The sequence below is a fragment of the Ursus maritimus genome, unplaced genomic scaffold (assembly GCF_017311325.1).
Source record: "Ursus maritimus isolate PB19 unplaced genomic scaffold, ASM1731132v1 scaffold_5, whole genome shotgun sequence".
Taxonomy (NCBI): domain Eukaryota; kingdom Metazoa; phylum Chordata; class Mammalia; order Carnivora; family Ursidae; genus Ursus; species Ursus maritimus.
This window is the reverse complement of record NW_024426663.1, coordinates 49167582-49191097: the sequence shown is the minus strand read 5'-3', so window position 1 is coordinate 49191097 and position 23516 is coordinate 49167582. Positions and strand designations below refer to the sequence as shown.

Sequence of the window (23516 nt, the reverse complement as noted above, 5' to 3'; positions counted from 1 at the left end):
CTCTTTGATTATTAATTTCCTTCCCTTTCCATTTTTAACTTTTTCCACAGAGAGTGCTTAAAAGCCCCTTTCACAATCCTCTAAGAACTTCCCTAACCCCTTAATTCCTGACAATGTCCTCAGAATTGAACAATAGAGGCCCTGAAACAGGCATTTTCCATCTACAGAAAAAAACCACCTCAATATTTTTTTTTCATTTTCCACGACAATACTGTGTGTTTTTGTTCATGTAGATTAAAATGGATGGTAATAACGATACTCTAACCACAGAATTTGATCTTCCAGCCCAGCTTAGACATACATTACCCCTACAGTCAGTCTGGTTTGACCAGGAACAAGGTTCTCTGAATGGACGTAAGGCAGAGAAATCAGAGACCGAGAGGGAAGACAAAGAGCAAATAGGACCAGGCAGCTTACGTTTGGTTTTAGAATCTTCTCATTTCTTCAATGAATTTCAGAGTATCTGACGTGTGCAAATACCACCAGAATAGTCTTTACTCTCGAGTTGTACAGCACAGTGTTTTAGAAATTAAACTCTGTATTGCTTAGTTTGTCACCACTAGTAACAACTAGCTATAACGGGCTAGTTTGTTACCACTAGTGGAAGTTTGTTACACCCATTGGTACAGGTACTATTAGTTTGTTACAGCCAGTATTAGTCACTTTGTTACAGCTAGTTTGTTACCACTTAACTGTAGCACTTAGCACATTATTGCCTAAACAAACTCTAACACTTCACTGGCTGTTCACAATAAAAGTTTATTTCTGGCTCACTAAAATTCAAAACCAGACTTTCTCATCTGCAGGCACTTCTCCTCTATGGAAATGGAGATTCAGAGATCTGGACTCGCTCCCTCCTGAGCCATACTGCTCACTGTGGGCTAGACCGAATCACACCTACGGCAAGGCTGGCTGGTATGTAGTCTGCTTATGTGTCGAAACACACACACGCACAAAGAAACAAACAGATCTAGGGGACAGTTAGAAAGTTTCTGCTACAAAGTTTTCAAACAAACCTTGATTTGCATCCTGGCTCAACGGACTCTGTGATCAGGAACAAGGAACTTAAACTCTCTGGTAAGATGAGGGTAATATTTCTATGTGGTTGGTGTGAGGATAAATGATATAATAACAAATTCCTAACATTTCTGAAGTGCCAGGTGACATCCCAGCCTTTGCACACAATTTCATATAATTTTCACAATCCACCTGTAAAAGTAGGTACTGTTATCATCTCTATTTTGTAGACTGAGGTTGTACTAAATGGAGTACAGAAGCAGCCAACCATTGTTCACGGCCCCCTGTATCCGTATCCTATGTAATGTAATTTTCCGGTAATTCTCATAGAAAGGTGGAATCCCTACCTGGTGAATCTGGTTTGGCCTTGGTACTTGCTTTAGCCAAGAGAACGTAGCAGACGTGACACCTCCGGTTCTGAGCCCAGATGACCAGCTGGTGTAGAGCTCCACGACCACCACATGAACAAGTCCAGGCTTGCACAGTGGAGGACGAGAGACCACGCAGAGAAGAGCCATCCCACGTGAGGCTATCCTAGACTGCTCCATCTGCCCAGCTGACTTGTCAGCTCATCAGAGACAACTCAGCTAGCCAAAATGAAACCAGCCTAGCCTGGCCCAGACCCGAATAACCACCCAGTGAGCTTAATAAAATCTGTTTTCATCTACTTTCATATGGATTATTACACAGCATTATTTGTGGTAATAAATAACTCAGGCAGAAGTTTTAAGAGGTTGCATTATCAGCTTAAGGTCACATACCTACTAAGCAATAGAGCCAGGAGTGGAAACATAAGGTATGGAACCTAAAACTTATGTCCTTACCTGCTACAATATGCTAAAATAATTATCTTGTCAAACTGGTTAAAGTGCTCAACAGAGAAAAGCCATTAATACTGTGCTCTATTATTAAACTCTACAATCCAGGGCAAACTAGTATTTGCCTTGTCCATGTCGGTTGCTCGCATTGTTTCTCCAAAACTAGCTTTTACCTGACATGGAATATGTTTCCAGTAAATATTTATTGAATGAATTACTGAAAGTTGGCTACTCAGATAAATCAGCAATGGAAAGGGTTAAATACCACAGGCAGAGAATCTTGAAATTCAGAAATAGGAGAAATTACTTACTACAAGGGAGGTAGTAAAATATTACACAGAAAGGGTGATATATGATTATTCTCTTCAGCACACAGACTTTGTATATACAAAGATTATAAGCATGGGGCATTCCAAGCATGGGGGTGTCGAAAACAATGCACACAAGTAAGAAACAATGATAGGAACACAAGGAAACAATCACTGGTTTCCACTGGGTAAAAAATAAATTCACATCATCTGTGGAATACAAGGAATAGCATAGAGGACCATAGGGGAAGGGAGGGAAAACTGAATGGGAAGAAATCAGAGAGGGAGACAAACCATGAGAGACTCTGGACTTTGGGAAACAAACTGAGGGCTACAGAAGGGAGGGGGGTGGGGAGATGGAGTAACTGGGTGATGGGTATTAAGGAGGACACGTGTTGTGATGAGCATTGGGTGTTATACGCAACTAATGAATTGTTGAACACTACAGCAAAAACTAATAATGTACTCTATGTTGGCTAATTGAACATAATAAAAAAATAAATAAATTCATACTACCTTATGCATCAAAAAGTTCACTGGATCAAACCCCCCACCTAGCAATAGACTCTGACAATTAGCTGTATCTTGTTCTAACTCCTATCACTAATTCATCTCTTTTTTATTCACTCATTGGTTTTTTTACTCATTTATTCATTCTTTCAATGTTATTTATCCAAGAACACAGCTAAGTACCACTTCCGAAGAAGGAAGAACGCTTTTCATCTGCTATATTACAACGGAGTATAAGATTTTAAAAGGCAAGAGCTACTTTAACTCTTCTCTTTGATTTCCTAAAGCACCTATCACAAAACAGTGCTCAAATGTAAGCTGAACACACACATACACAAAAATTCCAGCTGGTTTTAAATTAATTTAAAAGTTGATTAAGTGAACTGGCCCTTTTTTTCCCTAGAAGATGTTCAGTATCAGTCACCTCTATAAAACTTAATGCTATTTGTCATTAGATAAATTTATACATTAATGGCAATCTTTTACATCCACTTACTGTGCTGGGCATCAGACTGAAGAAGTTGTCTAAGATGGGATCCTTGTCCACAAGCATAGAGAGATAAGTGCCAGTGAGTGTTCTAGGCTCTGAGGGTCCCACAGCGAATGAGACAGAGAAGGTCCTTCTCAGAGAGCTTCCACACCAGAAAGGGAATACCTACAATAAAGAAAAATAAAATTGCAAAAATCTTTAGACAATTCCTTTAAGTAATACATGCCACAAGATAATAACACGATTCAATATAGCGGGAATTGAGTCTAACTTCTTTAAACAGGACCTTAGGAAAGTCTCTCAAGAAGTGATATTTAAGCTGCATAGAACAATCTGAGGACAGCTTGTTCTAGGCAGCGCAAGTGGCAAGTGCAAAGGCCTTAAGTCTAGAATAAACTCATTTATCACATCTATATTTAACTATTTCAATTGAGGTAAGTACTCAAAAAGAACTTACAAAGAGATACTGGCATATTAACCAGTCAGTGACTAAAGTTCAAAGCTAGACACACTCCACTGAGATAATCTCACTTAAAACACTTCCAGAATGCGTATGCACGTGTGGAGTGTGAGCTTGCCTGCTCTGTTAACCACAAATTATCCTTGGCTGTCAACCATGAATTGGAGCCCACCCCTAATTGGCTTGTCTTCCCCTCCAGCTCTGTGTCATGCTGTCAAGTTCTTGGCATCCCTACATGGCTGTGCTAAAATGGCAATCATAACCACTGCAATCCACCCACCCCTTCCACCCACCACATGTCTGTCCCTGACCAGAATCTCCTTGGCACCTCAGAGCCATCAGCCAGCACACTTTTATCCATGAACATAAGTGCTGTATGCTCTTCCTTCTGCCACATCAGATTATTTGTAGTTATCACCCCAGGAAACAATTTGTTGATCAAGACAAATGAAAAAAATTTCATGTAGGAGTTTTATATTAAATGCCTACTGAGATCTTAATTGAAAGTTTTATGTCATCCATGAAAAAATATCTAGATCTATCTATCTCTGCCTATAACAAGCACATGGCAACACATGTTTTACTTGTCAGACACATTTCCAACTCTCCTCCCTCCTCCTTTGTCACTGATCCCAATTTTAGTGGAAATAAAGGTGGTCATTTTCCTATGTGAGGTCCCTAATTGTTTTCACCTAGAAATTGCTCTAGGTGCCTAGTTACAGCACAGGGCCAAAGAGCCAATAATTTCATTAAAGGGGACTGAGTCAAATCAAAATCAAGATGGTAACACTTCCCCCAGAACCCTTACATTAGGTGTTCTTTCTACTCATTTCCATAAGTGGCTATACTTTTTCTATGATAGCATTTATGACACTTAATTGTTATAGTTTGTTTAAAAGTCTATCTTTTCCATTAGAGTATTAAGTCAGTAAGGGTAAGAATTGTACCGATAGAGCTCATCACATTACCCCCAGTGTCTAGCCAGTACCCGGAAAATTTACATTCATAATTTGTTGAACTAATGGATAAATGAAGCAATTCCGCAGAAACACTTTCTCAATCCAGAACAATTCAAGCAATGAGTCTAGTGCTCTTAAATTCTTCCTACCAATCACAACTCTGAATGTCACACACCACACCCTACAGCAAGAACATTGGTTCCACCTTGGTGCATTTTCCTTTAGGACAGCTCATGATGAAAATTTGTTGCAGGTACGTATACAGTGCAAGGTAGTATGGGTTGTAAAGGGGTATGTATAAAAAACTATATGCATGAGTAGAATTATGTCTTCTACTGCTCCATTCATAGTTATATTTCCCAGAAGTTGTATTCAGGACTAGCTTTTCAGGGGGCAAGCACCTTTCTTTGTGCTACAATCCCCACTAAGAGTACAAGACTTCCTCTGTAAGTAGAGGACTCACAAAGTGTCTAGGAATCCACAAAGTTATACAGGCTAGGAACTACCCAATCCTAGGAGCGCTACTCACTTTGTAGGTGTCCTAAGTTGCTCTATCTATTAAGACAATTTTAAGACAGATGTGAGTAGTGTCTGTTTTAACAAAAACACCAAAAACATGAATTTTACAATAGCTGGAAATAAAGGTCTTGAATCACCCTGTGAATTTGTGTACCACAGATATCCTTACAACAAATTCTTTTTGGTTTAATTACACAGAATAAGTTTCTTTTCAGTCCAACTCAGGAATTCCACCTGATTTATTAAACATCACCATTAGTTATTTAATTCAGCTTCTAAAAAAACAACTTCAGGTTTTCCAATCAGCATCCAAAAACCAAGCCTTGTTCTTTTTAATAAGAGAGTAGTATTGTTCAAATTGAGCATAACTATATCCCGCATTTGTACATTTTATATATATAATCTCATGTAAGATTCGGAATAACTTTGAGAGACAGGTACTGAGGTTATTGCCGTTGGACAGATGAGGGAACTGAGATCGTCTGAGTAAAATAACTTTCCCAAGAGCCATAGGCAGTATGAGGTAGAGGTGGGATTATGTGATGCCCAGCATTCTATCCTGCCCCAACAAAACCCTCCCTCTTAGACCTGAAAGCCATCTATTACTACCTACTCAGCCCGAAAGAGAGCAGGGACCACATGCATGGTCACCTGTACCCTCAATATTGATACACCATGATTGTCCCTAATAATCACCAGATTACCAGGCAACCAGCTGCAAGATGAATACCACACTGAGAAGATGAAATGATTAGGCAGAGAATCAAATGATCCATTTCACCTTCAGAATTATGCCTCACATCTTACTCTCTTCCATTAGCTTTCTTTCAGTAACACAATAGTCTTATTTTTTCTATACTGGAACAGATTATATTTCCACCCCCCCCCCCAAAAATTATTCCCATTATTTCAATGACATCAAAACTTGCTATGTAAAGACCAACATCGGGCAGATCTGATGTGAATGCTTATATTGAAGGATCTGTTCAAATATTTGTAAATGATGCCTCCAATCTGCCTTATCCCAATGCTTTTTATTTCATGGTATTTCTTAAAAGGTGTTGGTTAAAATGAAGTCAACTGAGCTATCATCATAGCCCCATATAAAATACACGTCATTTTTTATCATTAAGTTGGGAAATCAGCTTGCTGATATCCAGTAAAAAAAATATTTCACCCAGATCTTGTTCTTTTCTTTGTGCTCTTCCCTAAATGTTTTAAATTTCATTCTTTGTGTGCTTGCAGTTCAAGTCACAGAAGTTCAGCCTATTCAAAAATGTAATTGTCCATACTTTGCCTTTTACCTGAAACTACATAAACACACACACACACACACACACACACACCCCAGTCTGAAAAAAAAAAAATTATTTCCAAGTCCGTATTTTCAATGTTTTCATCACTTCTTAAGATCTCTTGAAAGTAATATCTTGCAGGAGAAACCATTGGGATACAAATGGACCATTTACTTGGGATATGTACTAACAGTAAACAGTAAGTATGCCTAATATTCATCCTAAAGCAACTGAAAAAGTGCACGTAAATGCTAAATGCAAACAGTAATTTAAACAGATACATGGATGAGAACATCAAGCAATCAGGAAAATTACAAATGCATAAGTTTTCAACCCTTACCCCTTGCTTTGATCCACACAGTGTCTAAAACTAATCAAATTTAAAGAAACAAACCAGGAGAAACTATTCTCACTTTTGAGATTCTGGTTTCTCTTCAAAATTTAAAGATCTGGTATATTGGACAGAAATTCCTCCACGGTAAAAGCTGGACAAAGCTGAGGAGATGCTGCTGCCCGTACGAGACAGCACAGTATCCACAGTCCCCCCCCCCCATAGTTACAATCTAACTGACTCCATTCGTGCCCCTTCCTGCCCAGTCCCTAGAGGCATGAGGGTTTTAGCCCCCAGTCTACCTCCTTCTACCAACACTGTCCTCAAATCTTCTATATCCTCATATCTTGAAACCTTGAGATCAGCTCTATTATTTTCCCTCCCTCACTGCCTGTGCCCACATGGCTACCAGGTTGTTGGAGGGCCACCTCTAAGCTAGATCTATTTCTGCCTTTCCTTTAATTCCAAATGCCCCCACCCAGTAAGTGTTTTCACTATGGCTCATCTGAACTACCCCCCAGACCACCAACCAAACATGCCACCTCCAGGTTCCCCTGTATCCTCCAACCTACTGCTTCAGTGTCCTGATTTTATGATTCTCTTGCCTTAAACTTTGTTTTCACCGTTGCTTATAAAATGTATGAACACCACAGCCTGGGTTTTAAAATCTTCCATGATCTCCCTACATCTACCCTCAATGCACCCACCACTCTCACCTCACAATTCAACATAATGCTCACTCTCTGCCCCAGAGACCTGGAATTATTCACCATTCCTCGTTCCAGCTGCTCTGCCTGCAAAGTCATTCCTTCCTTTCCCTTAGCTCATCCCTACGTTTCTCTTCTCCCTTCGCCTGCCTTACCCACCAGACAACATCTGTCTGTCAAGAGTATCATACTCACAGGGGTGCCTGGGTGGCTCAGTCAGTTTAAGTGTCTGACTCTTTGTTTCAGCTCAGATCATGATCTCTGGATAGTGAGACTGAGCCTGGCATCAGGCTCCATGCTCAGCATGGAGACTGCTTGAGATTCTCCCCCCCTCCGCTCACTCTCTCATACATACACACATAAAGAGAATATCATATTTGCCATGAAGTCTTCCCTAATACCCCTCATTGGAGGTATTCCCTCCCTTCTTGCATCCTCTTAGCTCTTGGCTTTCATAGGTCCAACCAGCTCCCATAAATTCCCTTGTACTCCGTGTAACATCTTCTCAATGGAGTATAAATTCCTTGAGGCCAGGTACCAGGTTGTAACATTTAACACTTCAAAACTTAGTGAGCTGCTCTTTTACTCCTAAACATTTACGTAGTTGTGCATGCTGTGTTTAACATTTTATAAGCATATTTTGATTCCTCACAAGACTCAGTCTCCCATTTTAAACAAAAGGAAAATGAGCCTTAGAGATGAGATGCCTAGTGACTAGAAGGTTCTAACATAGCTGATGGCAGAACCAAGATAGAGAATTAGATGGATCTTGGTCCAAAGAATATGCCCAACTAAACTTTATTCCATTTTATGCTTTTTGTAAAAAAAAAAAAAAAAAAAAAAAAAAAAAGTTATTTTAAAATAAATTTAACACTACCAAAATTTTCAAATACCTTGGCACATTAAATGAGTGGGAAAATACACACAAAGCAGTATGCCATGTTTAAAAAACTTCCTTAGAATATTTTCCAGATATTGGCAAACTTCTAGCTGAAAACAATATGGGATATTATAAATGCCAACTCTACTACCTTTGTCAACATTTATGTCCTAATTAGTTAATAGTGGCTTAAACAAAAATGCATCCCGTAGACACAACATCCTGCCAAGATCACACACACAAATTAATGATAACTGACAGGTCATATCCAAAGGGAAGTAATGGAGTAATCGAGTCGTCTAGAGCCATTATAGAAATGATTTTGTGAGCAGGTAAAAACTTAAAATGGGAGAATAGAACATTGTTTAAAAATATCCTTACTAAAGATACTGTCAGTAAACAGGCATGTATTATGAGAAGAAAATGAGATCTTATTTGAAAAAACTAAATTAATTTCTTCAGAAAACAATTGAATCAAAACTATCACCGGGAAGATCATCGTTGTATAGATAAGGGATTAAGAAAATGGCGAACGACTTAATCAAAGCCATAAACCTAGTCAGATTTTAGGCGAGGCCTGAAACACAGGTTATAGGATTCGTACTGCCTATGTCACCCTGCTGCTCTTCGATATTTCAATACCTCCAAAGTCTAATACCTGAGGACAGTATTTCTGCACTATTAGAAAAACATGGGGGCGGGGGAGAAAAGAAAGAAAAGCATGGAATTTGAGCTGTGGGTTATTTATTTATTTATTGCTTTTTGTTTTTTGTTTTTTTATGGGGAAGGTTGCTATCAAGTCATTCATAGAGTTTGTCTCACTATTCCAGTTTTCTTTCCTCCCATTCAGTCCTTAATCTGCTCCTGTAACTTTTTTGCCTCCACTACTCCACCAAAACAGCTCTTCTCCAGGTCACCAAGGTTTCCTAATCCAGTGGCAATTTCTCAGTCCTTGACTAACTTGGCCTCTCAGCGCCATGGGCGCAGTCTATCGGCGCCACCATTATCGGGCACTCTGCCCCCCACCCCCTGCAGGCACTAAGTTATCGTGCATGAGGACAGGGACCCAAGAGGCTGTGAATGGAGCACCCACAGAGTTGGCTACCGGATCTGTTTTTACATGGGACTGTTCAGGAAATGGGGCACTGTATGTCACATTTGGTTCCTCCAAGCATTCTCCTGACACAAAATTGCTCCCAGACCCAAATCTTTGACTTGCTCTCGTTTTGCTTTAAATAATCTAAGTACAGAACCTCTTTGGGTTCCCGTCACAGAAGCTATTCCATCATGAATAGACCCAGCTTCCCTTCCAGAGCTTAGAGATACTTCAGAACAACCCCCTGAATTTTCACTCCTATCTCAGAGGACAGCATAAAAAGAGAAAGGAATCTGGGATCAGATAAACCTGGATTTGTATCCCAGATCATTTTATTTCAGAAAATTTCCGAAGTGCTCAGACCCCTCAGCTGCAACCCAGAGGTAATGGAGTATGTATCTTTTACGTGGCTGTTCTGATGATTATGGCCAATGATTTATGTAAAGCACTTAGTGTAATCTATTAATATCCTTAGCTTAACTGTGCTCATTGGACTATCCTCTGCTAGGACGGTGGTTTTGTTATCTCTTCTAAGGTAGTGTGTGTTCTTTAAAGTGCTAAACTCTTTACTGCCTCTGGGTTTTGTACCAACTCTTCACTCTTCCTCACTGAATAACAATTATATGGGGCCTCCGGCTTAGCTCATGAGACTGAGTCAAGTATTCAAATACTGAGTGCACCTTAGATAATGCTGGGTTGTCTCCTGCCCCAAGGGCTAGGGAATATCATTTATTCATTTTGTCTAAAAAAAAAAATATTATGTGCTATTCTTGGGGATAGAACATAAGACAGGCAAAACGCCTGTCTTTATCGAAGCTTATGTTGAGATAAAGGAGGAAGAATTAAAAGCACACATCAGGGCAATATACAAGTTTGAGTTGTGTTGGGCTGTATTTTAAATTTATTAACTCTGGGATGCCTATCAGCATCTAAATAGGCAGTTGGATATGTAGGTGGAGAGCTCAGAGACAAGGTCAAGGCCAGAGATATAAAACTCAAAGTGGACATCTTGAGTATATAAATGACAATTAAAATCCTGACACTAGCAGGGAACATGTGGAGTGAATAGAAACAGGAAAAGAGCCAAAGAGAGATGACCTAGGAACCTCAACACTAAGAAATCTGGACGAGAAAGATAATCCAGCAAAAGGAACTGAGATAGAGTGGCCAGTGAGATAGAAGGAAAATTAAGTCCCTAGTGAAGACCCCTCTGGGCTGGACCGTCCCAGGCAATGACTGGGCACGGGGGGTGGGGGAGGGGGTACCAGCATGAGCCATTCCAGCCTCGGTGAGCTAATGCTGCAGGGGACTCTCTGTTGGCCCAGATGCCATGTCTTCAGAATGGTGTTGTGGTCTGAGGCTCTTCCTATTGTGTCCTCCTTCCCCCCGCCCCCCTTCATCAGCCCTACCACACGGCCTGAGTGCTCCCTTCCTGCTCCTGCTCACAGTCTCCTGACCCTCTCATAGACGTTTGCCCCACTAAATCTCCCACTTGTCTGTTTCCAACCTAGTGTCTGCTTTTTCAACTACAGTAATTCTCAGGTTTGTATTTTGCATTGTTATTTCAGACTTTCTCAGGGGAATTAAGCTCCACTCATCCACTTCATCTCTGGGCTAATAAGCTCTTTATTGCTGCCTTCTCGTCCCATAATCGCTTCCTCTTCACCTACCCATTTCTCTTGCACCTTCCAATAAACTACTTGGGCTTGAAACTTTGTCTCCTAGAAAATCCGTATAAGATACTACAAGGAGAATCATCACAATTTTTAAAACATTTTCCAGCAGTAGGTAGGGGTGCTATTTTTGTTATTTGGGGGTTTCTATTCAGGCAGAAAGAAATACCTGCATATTAGGGGCATCTGGGTGGCTCAGTTGGTTAAGCAACCAACTCTTGATTTTGGCTCACATCAAGATGTCAGGGTAGTGAGACTGAGCCCCGCGTCGAGCTCTGCACTGGGGGGTCGAGTCTGCTTAAGATTTTCTCTCTTCCTCTCCCTCTGCCCCTCCCCCACCTCCCCCTCTCTTTCTTTGAGAGAGAGAGAAATACCTGCATACTAGTGAGTGGAATTTTCAAATGGTCACAAAGCTGCTTGTGCGCACTCAGTGTCTCAGATTTCCATGTTCCCAATCCCAAGAGCCATCAGCACAACAGATGGCTAAAATATTCTGGGATTTATTTATATGCAGAGATTGTGCAGTTAATGGGAAGAAGCTTAACAAGTGAGCCAAATGCTGGAGCACACATCTGGATGGATGCTTTGGGCAGCTGGGCATAGATCAGGAGGGTTATTACCGCTGTCAGAGAACTGAGAATTGCCATAAACTTCTCACAAGGCATCTGTGGCAGTCCTCTGCTTCCCTAAGTGTGGGCCTTGGTCAGCCTGAGACCCTGTGTTCCCATTTGTCTATACTAGTTCTTCACTACCATTCCCAGTCCAGTGTTGGGCTGAATTAGGGCCTGAAAGCCTCCCTCCATGGGCACCACTGCTAACTCTCCAAGGCCCTGAGTTTTAATGAACTGTTCATAATCCAAGCATGCATTCTCTATCACTAAAAACCTTCTCATGCCACCAACCCCACCTCAGGATAACTTACTTCTGTGGTCTAAATGTCTATGCCCCCACCCCCCACATTCCTATGTTGAAAATCTAATTCCCAAGGTGATAGCATTAGGGGGTGGGGCCTTTGGGAGGTGATGAGGTCGTGAGGGCAGAGCCCACAGGAATGGGATTGATACCCTTACTAAGGACGCCCTGGAGAGCCAGCTCATCCCTTCCAGTGTGTGAAGATCCAAAAAGAAGTCTGCACCCAGAAGATGGCCTTTACCTGGCCACGCTGATACACGGATCTCAGGCTTCCAGCCTCCGGAATGGTGAGAAGTCAATGTCTGTGGTTTATGAGCTACCCGGTTGGTGGTATCTTGTGATAGCAACCCAAACAGAATAAGACACTTGTCAAACTGCAAAGCCATTTTAAGAAAAGATCAAGGAGCCATATTAGGAAGCTGAAACTGTTCCTCCAACGTCTTCTCAAGGAGCCAGCAATTCTATTTGTAAAAATTTATCCAAATGATATATAATTAAGGAGGATTGAGATGATTTCTGTGGCAAGAAGGGCAACATGAATGCTTCACAATAGCGTGTATGTTAAATAAATGATGGTGTGTCTCTATGATTAAAATACTACACAGTCATCGAAAATCTTGAAGGGATGTTCTTGATACATTAGTGAATAAAAGAAAACTACAAAATATAAACAGAATCCTACAGGCATTATTTTTCAATTGTATCATATACGTATGTATATATATTACATATATATGCATGTGTGATATATAGAGCCTATCTATAAACCCGTACATAGAAGAAAAGACTAGAAGGATGTCACAAATGGTTATTTCTGAATGGTAACATTATCAGTAATTTTCTTTTGCATGTTTTTTTTTGGAGTTCACAATCTGTAAAAAAAAATAAACATGATTTTCTTTGTTATCAGGGAAGAAAAAATGACAAGTGTTAGTTAATAAAGAGAAGGAAATTCTAAGTGTGCTCCAAAGACCACTGACATCACTTCAATAGAGGGCAGGGGAAGGGGTGGAACCAGGGGTCAGGGGCCGACACTGAATCAGCCGAAAGCAAGACTTCACTGGGTTTGTTTGTTTTTTTCCTTCTGTGTCCTAAGCGGTTTTCAGGGCCTGAGGGAAGCTGTGGTCACTCTGCCCAGCAAGAGAAGAATTAGTGACAGATGTAAGAAATCATCAAGCACTCTCTGGGTTACATGAAAAACAAACCTGAGCTAGTGTCTACTCCCGACCCTGCAACAAAAGGACATCACAGAAGGATCCCGGTCACTCCCCTGACACTTCCTTCAGGATGAAGGAGGTTAATTCCTTCAAAGACACAATAACAAAGGGCTTTGTGCTCTTATTCCACACTCAGTGTAAAAGTCCATAGGCTGAACTTACTGCTCACATACACACTTGTACGCCAAACATGTGACTTTAATCTTGGATTAAGAACTGACTGGCTCTGCTGCCCTGGGCTTGTCATTTAACCTCCCAGGACTTCCCATTCTGCTCTCTGGCAAAGTGTGATAATTATCCTGCCCTTGCTGCAGGGAGGTTACGGCGCAAGGTGGAAAAATAGCTGCAAAGCGTAGAACTCTTGGATACCTTATCAACTTCCTGAGCTAAGTAAGGGCTGTCCTCAGAGCATGTCTTTGGGCTAATATCGCTCTGCTCACAGCAGGATGAAGGAGAGCTTTGGGCCCCAGGGTCAGGTCAAGTTCTTGGTTCCCAGTAACAAATATATTTTGAATTATTAAAGATAAAGGGGACTTATTGGAAAATTATCAGAGTAGGAAAGAGAGGCAAGAGTGTTGGGGCGCTAGGCTCTAAAAAGAGGAAGGACTACGTTGAGTGCAGCGGTCTGAGAAGGAGGGTAACTGCCTTGGAGCTGCTCTAGCAGCCAAGGTAAGGCTAATTCCACTGCTCCCGCCATATGTTATCTCCAGCATTCCTTCTTGTCCTTGGGTCGGTCACTCACTCCAGTTACAACGCTCCGGGTGGCAGAGCGCACATCACATGCCTGTCTGATGATTTTACAAAGGCAAGGAGAAGGAGGACCTGGCCTCCATGAAACAGCAGTGGAAAGTGGCTTCCTGGAATAACCCTGCCAGCAGGCCCATTCACGACGGGGAAAAAGCTAATGCCCCTTAAACTCTTTCTTACAACCACAAAAAGCCAAACAAAGGATCCAGGTCACCACACGATCAACTCAGTTGAAGGAGGAAATATCGTGACAAAAATCAGTGCTGTATCAGAAGCTAGTTCGTTGATTTCTGACCTCAACCAGCTTTTCCAGTCTTATTTATGACTGCCTATAGAACCCACACTACTTCTTATTTAATTAAAGAGGAGCTTTTATTTATCACAGAGCAAAAATACAGAATATACTTATTGACTTTACCCTAAAGAGAATATACTTTGTTTTTAGAGAAATAAAAGATCAGTGGTCAGGCTATCTTTAGTTTCCTAAAGACACTGCTCCACTCTCCAATTTTATTGAGAAAGTGTCCCCTGCTCAAAAGACAGTCTCTCTACGGACTCTATTATGATATAGTGAAAGTGCTTCATGCTTTTTTTTTAATTTTATTTATTTGACAGAGAGAGGGAGAGAGCACAAGCAGGGGGGGTGGCAGGCAGAGATAGAGGGAGAAGACGACTCCCCAAAGAGCAGGGGCCCCCAATTCAGGGCTTCATCTCGGACCCTGGGATCATGACCTGAGCAGAAGGCAGACACTTAACCAAAGGAGCCACCCAGGCATCCTGAAAGTCATCCATTCTTTGGGGCCAAGTTCAAAAGCCATCACTTCCTATCAGGGCAACTCTCCAGTTCCTCTGAGTTCCTCTGAGACTCCAGGTCCATAATCCTCTGAAGACCGTGACCCCTATGGTCCCGTCTCAGAGGGATGCCACATTTGAACAAGCACAACCCTCACAGGCTAAACACAATCCCTCATATCCTAATTCTAAGGAGCCCTCAAACACCAGACACCCTGTTCGTCATGAAGCCTCTCCTCCTGGACCCCAGCACTTTATTCGCTGCTTTCCTCTCTCCCATCTTTATTAGGTACGTAACACGTAAACTTCTCCAGCAAGTCTTTCTTTTGTTCTTCTCCATACATTTTCGGGTTCTGCAGCACTCCCTCCCTCTCTCTCACATACACCCTGAGAAACTGTCTGGCAGAGGCAGACTGCAGAGGACAGAAGGAGGGAATTAACAGAGAGATACCAGGAAGCTCTATCAAAGGGGAAGTGGTATTAGAACCGCTGCCAGGGTAACAAATTGTATCCTGCTTACCCACCTATTACGCATTTGGAAAATTACCTCGATTTCAAGTTATTTGTTCACATGCAATTTTCTTCCCAGCTGAATGTTGGGATTTTCAAGACAGAGACTGTGCCTCACTCATCTCTTTCGCTCTCCCAGAGCTTAGCACAGTGCCTGATAACCACATTCATTCATTAACAATTATCAGCAGGTAACCAGTAGCCATGGTTGTACTCTCCATCGGTGATGCACAGAAGCAAATTAATGATTATCTAGCTCTTGATCCCCCGAAGTTCTATTTCTGCCATATCTATATAGACACCATTAATACAGACTTCAAATGAGGGCTGAGGGATAGGCTCACTACTAGGAGCCCAAAACCCATTTTGATCTTTCACTGAAAGAAGGGAAGTTATGACTCACACAGTATATACTTTGTTAAAATAAGCTTTAGTGTACTGGCCCCTGGCAGTAGCTCTTCGAAGCAGCAGTGAATGGCTGGGAGGGGATTCGCAAGGGGAGGGAGGGTGAAGGGTCCTCAAAGTTGGGAGGTAGTGACAGCAGGCCCTTGGGCAGAGGTGTGAGACACAACCCAACTCCTCCACCACCAGGTACTCGAAATTTCCATTAAGAAGGGTAAAAACTATTTCACACTTGAGTGGAACTTTCTACTTTCCCAAGTCCATGACCCCATTTAATCTTCTTTCAAGCAATGGTGAGGTCCCCTTTCCTGTTCTAATGCATCCCTATCTCCATTCACCTAATTTCACAGTATAAAGCCACATATAGTAAAAAGGCACACACCGTAACAGTAATAAAATACAGAAACAAATATTTGGGCTACATTAAAATATGCACAGTATCGGTGTGCATACTTTTAAGCAAATAGTGGTGATAACCATGAACTCAGATTTATTAGGATTCTATGAGCAGTCACTTGCCATGCATTTCATCCCCACACTACCCTATGAAGAAAATGCTATTATTGTTCTGTTTTACAGATGAGAAAACCAAGGCACAGAGAAGTTAAGATACTTGACGAATATGACAAAGCCTAACGGGCTAGAGTTCAAACCCAGGAGTTATGCAGTCCTGGGTACTGAGTCACAACATTAACTGTTTCCAAGGTGGTATCAATGTAGGAAACAATGAACCAAACAGAACTTCTTTTTTTTTACAAGACTTCACCATTTTTAATATGCTCATTTGCATCGCAATTCTGTAAGGGTTTTTTTCAAAATTCATTTGCTCGTGATACATTTTTGTGCTTGTGGAACCAGTGTGCTAGCTTGGGGAACATGCCACAGCTTTAGCCTCTGCCTTGAATTCAAAGTCTCCGGAAAGCTATTTGATGTTTCCAATGAAGGCACGGAGAGTCTCAAAGCACATGATGAAAAATAAGAAAAAGAAAAATCACCTGCCATTACATCAGGCCAGGCTCTGTAGTAAGGTGTGATTCCCAATTCTGAAATGAAGAAAATGAGGCTTAGAGAGGCTTGCCCAATTTGCCCAAGTGTTGGAGTCAGAACTCAAATCCCGGGAGGCTGACCTCAATGCTTTGAACTATTGGACCTAATACAATGTTACCGCCACACTGAGCAGTGAGAGCCCAGAATCTTGGAGCAGCAGCATGTTATTGTGGCAAGAACACATGTGAGAGGACGAAGCCTGCCTGTGACCTTGGGCTGGGTCAACTTAACCTCACCAAGCCTGCATGTTTTGGTCTATAAAATGGAAGCGATAAAATCTACATGCTGGAGGTTGAAATGAAGACGAAAGACAGCAGAGTATTGGCCCACAGTTGATACTTTATAAACAGAGACTAATATAGTCACTTAATTCCGAGCAGAGCACATGTTTTCTATGAAAGTTTTATGTTTCAAGGTAAGATGGGTGCTATCATCTCCCCTAAAATTTATTCCGATGCATAGATGAAAACAGGCAGGACAGGGGAGGCCATGGGACATCACAAACACCTGGTTGATTTGTCTAGTTGGCACAGTTGTCAAAGGGAGACACACTTGAACACACAGGCTCAGTATGTCCCTTCTAGTTAGTAACTGAATCCTTCCTCATCATCTCCTTCCTTGTCCACTAATCATTGTTTCTACATTGCGCTGAGATCCTCCCTCAAAGAGTAGTGGCTCTCTTCATATCTACATCCCTGGTGATGACTGTTGACCTCATTTACATATGGCTTATCTAATCATATTATTACCTAGCCAAGTCCCTTTAACCTGGGCTCCAAGGAGTGGCGTACATGCAGCTGAGAACCATCCAGACCCTCCCCAAACAGTTGAAGTCACTTTTGGGATACAGAAATGTAAAAACTCTTCAGTCTCTTTGCCCAGACCTAGCCTCTGTCTTTATGTATGGAAGCAAGCACACCGTATTCTCCCAAACCCACTCATTTGATATGGTCTCTCTCAATAACATATGGAGTGTTTCCAACCATTAATAGAGGCAAATGGATAGGTTTGCAAACATACAAGTTTTATACATATTATATACTTAATCTGATACATTTCCTCCTCTGGTACAGATTTCCCTTCTGATTAGTAGGACCCATCGAGTAACCAAAAAAGGGGAAAGAAATGACACAGATCTACCACCACCCTAGTGCAAGCCAACATCAATGCCGAAGCCACCACTAGAGCAAATGATGCTTTCACGCAAATAAGCAAAGGCACTCCCTCTAGAATAGGCCAAGTCTGGGTTGGACTTCCCCTCTCAATGTCCCACCCTTCTGGATGAGCTCAGCAAGCACACCCCTGATAACTGTTTATGCCATGATTATCTTTTGCTAGATTAGTGCAGTAACTTCTTTTCTGGTCTTCATTCTTTCTCATTCTTGACAACCTAGGTCTTATTTTCAATATGGCACTTGGATTTATCTTTTCAAAGTGTAAACCATATCATATGACGTTCCTGCTTAAAATCCTCAACCTTGGAATGTGAGATTAAATATTTTCAAAGATTTATTGATTTATTCTAGAGAGAGTGAGCAAGTTATGTGAGTAGGGGGAGAGGCAGAGGGAAAGGAAGATGAGAAGTCTCGCCACTGAGTGGGGAGCCCAACATGGGACTCGATCCCAGGACCCTGAGACCATGATCTGAACCACAATCAAGAGTCAGAGGCTTAGGGGCACCTGGGTCACTCAGTCATTAAGCTTATGCCTTTGGCTCAGGGCATGATCCCGGAGTTCTGGGATCGAGCCTCACATCAGGCTCTTCTGCTGGGAGCCTGCTTCTTCCTCTCCCACTCTCCCTGCTTGTGCTCCCTCTCTCACTGGCTGTCTCTCTCTGTCAAATAAATAAATAAAATCTTAAAAAAAAAAAAAAAAGAGTCAAAGGCTTAACCGACTGAACCACCCAGGCACCCTACAATATTAAACGCTTGATAATGACCCACAGAATGTACGAGATCTCGTCCCTTCCCTCCTCATTGTGAATACTGCCCACTTGCTCACTCTCCTGCAGCCATAATGGCCTTCTTTCTGTTCCTGGAACAGTCCAAGTTTCTTCCCACTTCATGGTTTTTATTCGTTCTATTAGTCAACTAAACTGTTTATCAAACCACTTCCCCAGTCCATGGCTCACCATAATAAATTCTGTGTGTGGTGGGGGGAGGGGTGGGGGATGCGTGTGCACGGATACGCAGTTCAGCTGTGCCACTGCAGGAACCAGCTCTGCTTCAGGCTACACCATGGCGGAGCATTGCTTCAAGCTATGCATTGGGTTCAGACCCACCCCACATGTATCATATCTTTCTGGAATCAGTGCTACCCAGAACATGTCCTTTTCATCAAAAATGGCAGGAATATATGAGATTAAACTGAACCATGCAAACATGTTTAAAGTCTTGGAGACCATTCCATTGACCAAAGTAAGTCATAGGACCATGCCCAGCATCGGAGGGACAGGAAACTACATTTCACCCATGATGGAATGGTCCTGCAAAGTCATGTGGCAAATGGGATGGATATATACTCCTATCACCAGGACCCATCATCCAATCTACCAGAGTGCTCATGGCTAGCTCCTTTTATCTTCAGTTTCAATGTCACTTTCTCAGAGAGGCCCTCACTGGCCATTATATTCTAAAGTACATGAAATCCCATATCCATAGATGACCCCAACTCACGGACGCCAGGTGACTCTCTAATCTGTCATCCATTTTTGTTTTGTTCATGGTATATATAGGTTTAAGTTAATTCATTCATTTATTTATTGACTTACTTCTTTATCATGTCTCTCTGCACTAGGAAGGAGAGCAAGCCTTCTCCCCATCTTACTGACTGCTTTCACCACGACTGGAGCACCACGTGGCACAGGTAAGGGCTCAATAAATCCTGACTAGATAAATACATTCCAAAAAAACTGTATTGTTATGAACACGTGGTTTTCTATTTCTCAGTTCAATGTTAGTCTCTCAACATATGTTCAGTTAATCATTGTCATAAATGAGTAAATGTTGTGAAGGTGGGAGACTCGGAGAGGATGACTACATCTATTACGTAGTATAGTTGAGAACAAAGGATTTGGAGTCAACCTCCAGCAGCATTTAACCCAAGCCTCAGTGTTGTTATCCATGGAGTGGGAATAAAAACTGTGTGATTTCCTCCAAGGATTAAATGAGATGATACATACACAACACTCACCTAAAAATGAGAGAGTGACATGAATTAATATGGGAAAGGTAGACATAGCCCAGAGGTGGAGGTCTTGCAGAACAAGACCCCTTGTTAATGGGCAACTCAGATGGGACATGTATTTCTGAGCTTTTTCAACTCAATCTCCCCCTCTGTTTTTCCTAGAAACAAGTGGCTCAGCAGATCTCTGGTCCCTGTTGTCACATAGCCTCTACTGCTTGGGGCTGGCATATGGCTACGTCCCGAGATGGTCTGCTCACACTTCTGTGCTGAGGGACTCTTTGTGTCCTTCCTTTTTACTGGTTTCCATTCCCCCAAGCATTACTTCGGGTTGTGAAACAATCTCTAAATTAATCCTTCACTATATGGCCACACTTTCCCATCAGACCCTAATAAGATACCATTTTGAGAATACAGAGCCGGAGTAAAGCTTTGCTTTGTTTTTTAGAAGATTCAAGGCCCATTTCTGAACAGTCTGCCTCCTAGAAGAACTGTATTAACAAATTAAGTTTCCCACGAAGTAGGTAAGAAATCAACCTGACAGCCCTATTGTGGTAAAAGAATGAATTAAGGCCAATAGCAGGAACTCACTCCAGAGTCAGATCTCCTACTTGAGACAAAATGAAGTTAATTCTCTTATTTCAGAACTGACCTTCAATTAGTATTGGCCTCTTATACAGTCAATTCTCCCATTTTTGTCGAGATGACCAAAATCACGTAGTGTAATAATGCTTTTGTGGCAAGGGTATAAGAAAACAGTCAGTCCTGTTTACTGAGAGCATGAATATACAGTCTTTCCCAAGAGTTATCTGGCGTTTTCATTCAAATTTTAAATGCACATTCACTTTGGCCAACATGTTCCATCTCGAGACTTTAGGCTACTGTCACTCTTGCTCAAATATACATCATATATATATATATATATACATACCCATAAGGTAAAGAGCATATAAACATTATATATAGAAAATCTTTCTTTCAGCATTGTTTGAATTAGAAAGAAACAGTGTAAGCTCATAAATGCTCAGAAAAATTTTTGAAGGCTGCACAAAACAACCATTTGGAAAGGTGAAGGCAAAGTCAAAGGGATGCTGAGTGGAGAAGCATCACGTGGAAAAGAGAAACTTGTATTTTCCACTTATGGGATGATGATTTAATTTCTAAACAGTATTTTAATTTTGTATATATGTAATTAATACAATAAAGAGGAGGAAAATGCATCTGTCCCTACGGGATTGTGGGGGTAGGCAAGCAAAGGCACCTAACTTCTTTTGAGTTCATGTTCTTGGCTCATATGCTCTATTCCCCCAAGCATTACTTCAGGTTGTGAAACAATCTCTAAATTAATCCTTCACTATATGGTCCCACTTTTCCATCAGACCCCAATAAAATACCATTTTAAGAACACAGCTGGATTAAACCAGCCTCCTGGTTAGACAAGATACATGTTCTTCCTAAAATTAGAGCAATCACTTCAGCATTTCAAGGTTTCACCCTCAAATGATGAGAGTCATAGGAGAGAAAAAGCAAGGGGGTTCCTGGGCTGGGAAGGTCAGCCAGCATGATGTTACAACTAGCTCATCTGATGTCATCCTGTGGGAGAGCATCTGCACTGTTCTCTCGGTCCTTTCTGGAATGGGAATTTGTCTCCCCATGTTGGAGGTACTAGAGCATAGTCGGAACACTAGCCTTAATGAGTCCAAATTTATGAGTGTAATCTATGGAAGAGCTTCTAAGAGCGTCACTCACTTAAGGTCAAACGCTAAAATTCATATAAGAGGTAAGAGATGGAGTAGGCACCATCCATCCATCCATCCATCCATCCATCCGGCACTGGAAAAACTCAGAGTGTGTTCTAGCAACGTCGGCTGAGTCTGTGATACTGGGGGGCAACTCCAACAGCAATGGCCGTTCGTTGATATGTCCTCTGAGCCAGACACGCTGCGGAGCATGCTGTGTATACTTTCTTACTGAACACTCAAGACAGGTTTATCGTGTTTATCTTACAAATTAAAGACTTGTCCACCAGTTTCTAAGTGGTGGAGGCAGGAGTAAAACCACACAGGCCGCATTTCTCAAGCCCACACTCTCAATGACTTGACTCCAAGATGTTATTTCTGCCTTGACTTTCTAAGTGCTTTTTTCAGAGAGGCAGGACTGCACAATGGTGGGAAATTCCACAAGTCTGGACACCCGTGATCTAGGCTTTCTGGGCCGAGGCTCACCGCCACCACTCTGCCTTTCCATGCGGCCATCTCTGAAAAAGGAGTTCTGCCGGAAGCATAAGTGATCGCTCCATGTGACGCACACAGTCCTCATGGTATTGATCATTTCCCAAGCTATTCCGGTTCGTCTGGGCTCTAAGGATAGAAACCCAACCTTTTGCTTTCTTCTTTACCCCCTTCATTCCGTTCTTCGCAACAACGTAACACTATAAAGGAGATGTCTCCGTTTCTGTGGGCTCTGGCACGTCGAGCGTCTTGCCCTGAGCTACGTCATTCCTTTCTTAACCTCTCAGCATCTGTTTCCTTGCTGATACCCTGGGGATGACAACATCCAACCCTTAGAGGTGCTGAGATCACGTCTTTCAGATGCAGAGTACAAAGGACCCATGTATTAGTCTGCATCTGCTTTCGCGGGTAAGTAGTCACATCACACTTGGGAAGCGTGCAGGACCTGCGTGACCCTGCACAGGCGACCTAACTTAGCTAAACGTCATCTGCCCCATGGCAATATTCTCACCCCGCTCAGGGGGCTGTTTTGAGTATTCAATAGAATAAACACTTTACCTACACCTAAGCTGCCTGGTTCACACTCAAAACTGAACAGTCAGCTCCTCCAAAAAGAAAGCTGTTGACATGTGTGCCTCTAACTCGTGCCATGAATTTGTTGTGTTGTGTATGAAAGCAACATTCTCCCCTTCTCCCACCCCACCTCCCCCCAGACTCCTTAGGAAAATACAGAACATTCGGTGGGATTTTTTTCCTTCCCCTTTACTAGGACAGAGAGCTGCAACAGGCTCCAGCTTTCTTCTCCTCCTCCAAGTCACTGAGCGCTCTGCAGTAAGACCCTCCCAGGAGGCTGCATTTAGGGCTTGGTCTTATCCAGAAACACTGCTGATGTGATTCTCAGCTGGGGCCATAGGCTTGATCGCACTCCAGCACAGCATTTGATGTGAGAGGAAGGAAGAAAGAATCCCTCTGACCCACGGCTGAAAATAATTTCAGGGGGCTACAGACAAAGCAGAGGTGATGCCGACCATCTCCTTACTGTAACAGCTGACAAACTGACACTCTCCCGCCAGCCAATTTCACGCATTTTCTTTTCTATCTTTTAGCTTCCCCACCTACTCTTTTTTTTTCTGGACATGCTGGGGGAAGCTTCACAAATTAAACTAGGAATGCTCTGGGTGCCCTGCCATCTCGTCTTCAGCCTGAGGTCACAGTCTCCCTTTTGCGAAGTCTTCCCATCAAGTCAGTACGGCTGATTAGAAGACCTGTTTCTGCATGCACAGCCTCGAGGTGCCCAGTTTTAGAACTCAGCAGCTCTACACAAAATATGCCTATCTGTCAAAAGGCCAGATGATTTATAGATGCCTGGAAGCGAGGCAAAGAAGGCTGGCTAGGGTATGTGGTGTGAGAAG

The 23516-nt window shown here is 42.1% G+C and overlaps 1 long non-coding RNA gene across 1 annotated transcript in view; it reads right to left on the bottom strand.

The window, feature by feature from the left end:
- Positions 1-23516, bottom strand: part of LOC103663702 — a 312394-nt gene that overhangs the window by 251231 nt on the left and 37647 nt on the right. Inside the window, exon 2 of the long non-coding RNA XR_005832501.1 lies at positions 3150-3308. This is a non-coding gene — a long non-coding RNA (uncharacterized LOC103663702). The remainder of the gene's footprint in view (positions 1-3149; positions 3309-23516) is intronic.